Consider the following 3,082-nt stretch of genomic DNA (forward strand, 5'->3'; position numbering starts at 1 on the left):
TAGGGAAGTGATTGTCTCCCTGTACTCAGCTCTGGTGAGGCCGTACTGTGTTCAGTTTTGGGCCCCTCACTACAGGAAGGACATCAAGGTGCTCGAGCAAGTCTAGAGAAGGGCTATGAAGCTGGTGAGGGGTCTGGAGAACAAGACTTATGAGGATTGGCTGAGGGAGCTGGGACAGTTCAGCCTGGAGAAGAGGAGGCACAGGGGTGACCTTATCACTCTCTATTGGGACCTTAAAGAAGGCTGTAGTGAGGTGGAGTCACCATCCCTGGAGGTCTTTAAAAGAGGTTTAGATGTAGAGCTTAGTGACATGGTTTAGTGGAGGACTTGCTAGTGTTAGGTGAGAGGTTGGTCTGGGTGATCTTGGAGGTCTCTTCCAACCTAGGTGATTCTGCGTTATTTTAAGACCTAATAAAACGGTAACTTTCTGTCCTTTTTTTTTTTTTTTTGTCCCAACAGGAGTTTTGATACTTGTCTTTATATATAAATGAAAGTTCCAACACAAGGCTGTCATTCAGATCAGTTTGCCTTCGACTATTCTTACCTCTCTCCAAGTACAGGATTCCTATTTTTTATTTTATTTTATTTTATTTTATTTTATTTTATTTTATTTTATTTTATTTTATTTTATTTTCTTCCTTATGTCCTGGCCAGTTCACTGACTTTAGGCCATGCCCTGTAGCTTTACCAATTGTTAAAAGTCTGCTGTCAAGTGAAAAACACATTGTTTTTCTGACAATATCTTACAAGCAGTTAGTTTAAGACAAAATATACCTAATATAATTTGGAGATTGTTCCTGTGTCTGTGTTTGAGATTGATTGTTTTAAGCTACTGTAAGCCATATATTGTAGTGTCAGCCTCCACAATATACATATATATATGTATATATAATGACCATATTGTATCACCACAGGAAAAAAAAGGCAAAATAAAAGTCAAGAAGAATAAGATGAAGGTGAAGGTAAGGGGAAAAGTGAACATGAAGGAGGAGAAGGAAATGTAAAGGGGAATGGGAAGGGGAAGAAAAAGATAGTAAAAGAAAAGGGAAAAAAGTGAAAGGGTGAAGGGAAAGGGAAAGGTGAAAGAAAAAAAAAGTGTAAAAGAAAAAGGAAAGGAAGAAAGAAAAAGAATAAAAAGAAAAAGGGAAAGAAAAGGAAAAAAATATCAAAGATTAACAAATTAACAAGAGAGCTGGGAATAGGATCAAATGGATTTACTTATCCCAGCAGAACCCAGTAAATCCCTGTCTACTGTTCTCCTCTTTGCATTCACAGATGACTTCAGAGGTACTGGTTATATGTGGTCTGAAGTGTTGATACAATCTCTTATCCCTGTATAGTAACTAGGTAGTCCTATTGCCTTTGGGCTTTGTAGTAAATTTCAAACTCCAGTTTAAACCTGGTTAGAGCTATTTAGGGTATTGCATCTTAATACCAATAAATTAGAACCAATAAAGAGAATAATTCAGTTTTTACGCAGGCAAAGTGAACCTGTGGAATTCTCTGCCTTAGGCTGTCAACGTAGTTATGGAGGCTGAACTTTAAAAGCCCTATATAGTTTTATGGCATCTGAAACCTTTGTAGTTATACAAGTTAATATATAAAGGCAACCTCATTTCCTGTCATGAGACTTCACCAAATCACCTTATGTGTCAGGAAAGATTTTCCATTTGCATGTTCTGCATTGCCTAATTGGTTAGATATATTGCAGGACATTTTCAACATTTTGAGCTTATGCTCATACATAAAACCTCAGTAATCGTCCTAGGCAGAGGAGCACTTTTTCCCAATTTACTTTTCTGCTGCTTGGAATCAAGAACTTCTGTATTCCAGACATCAACTCCATAAAATTAGCTACAGACAACTCCATAAAATAAGCAAATTATATTCACAGGGAACCATGATTTAGCCAGGTTTGCCCTTTTACTTTAAGATCTGCTTTAAAATCTGCTTATTAAATAAATTCTTATTAAGTATTGCAAAATTCTTATTAAGTATTGCAAAAGCAGGTATCCTGGAGTACAACAGTAGTTGTGTACAGGTCTGCTCTTGTGGGGGAAATGTTGAACATACAATGTCAGGAGCAAGGAACACATTACTGATGTAGCTCTTATAAAAAGTAGATCCAAAGAGCTGCCAAGTAGGCTAGTTTACTTTTATAATACTCTTTTGCTAAGAACTAGGGAGCTTAATTTTTCCTCTTGTCAACATATGACTTTTGGCACTAAATTAGATGATAGTAAACAGAGAGAGAGTGAATCCTCAAGCTTTTTGCTGTGAAAAATAATCTGAAAAAAAAAAAAAAAAAAAAAAAAAAAAAAAACACTTCTTAAAAGGTTTCATGGTTTATATCTTTAAGGAGAAAAGTATGTGAATGCTGGACAGTTTCACAGTGGTGCCTGATTTTTTTGAATTCAATTTATTAATTACCTGGTTGAGATAATTAAAGTATTTGCACTCAAAATAATTGGTGTCACTGAAAATAAAGGGTTTAACCTTGGCATGAGATTCAGTCTGTCTTCTCCAATTCATTCCTTCATAGACATGAGAAATCATGTTTGTTTTTTTTTCTCTTAAGATTGTTAATAATTACATTAAACATTCAACAGATCAACTGAGTAATGGACATATAAAGTCTCTCATTGCTCTGTTTTACATCGTAGGCTTAGAAGTGGTGTTCTCTTTGAGGCTAGGAGTAGTGACTATACTACATTGATAGAGAATGAGAATGTGTGATGAATTATTTCATCTGATCACATTTTACCTCAACTTGGATACAGATAAGTTTTGTTGTTGTTGTTGTTGTTGTTTGAGAATAATCAGCTTTGCATACCATAATATGTTGAGGTAGGAGACTTCTGGAGGTCATTTCATCCAACTAGTGAGATGTCACTCAGAATAGCTTATATGAGGTTACTTTTCAGACATGAGATTTTACTTTTCAAAGTTCAAACACTGTCATGTCTACTCTGGTTCAGAGATGTGTGTTTGAAACCCTGTGTTAAGTGTCCATGGTCCCTGGGAGAAGATTAAACCCTCAGAAAAAAACAAAAATCCAAAACCTAAATATAAGTTTTTTTTT

The 3,082-nt window shown here is 35.5% G+C and overlaps 1 long non-coding RNA gene across 1 annotated transcript in view; it reads left to right on the forward strand.

The window, feature by feature from the left end:
• Window positions 1-256: 256 nt before the first annotated feature.
• Window positions 257-3,082, forward strand: part of LOC118157271 — a 15,925-nt gene continuing 13,099 nt past the window's right edge. The window contains exon 1 of the long non-coding RNA XR_004746599.1: window positions 257-385. This is a non-coding gene — a long non-coding RNA (uncharacterized LOC118157271). The remainder of the gene's footprint in view (window positions 386-3,082) is intronic.

The sequence above is a fragment of the Oxyura jamaicensis genome, chromosome 1 (genome assembly GCF_011077185.1).
Source record: "Oxyura jamaicensis isolate SHBP4307 breed ruddy duck chromosome 1, BPBGC_Ojam_1.0, whole genome shotgun sequence".
NCBI classification, from domain to species: Eukaryota; Metazoa; Chordata; class Aves; order Anseriformes; family Anatidae; genus Oxyura; species Oxyura jamaicensis.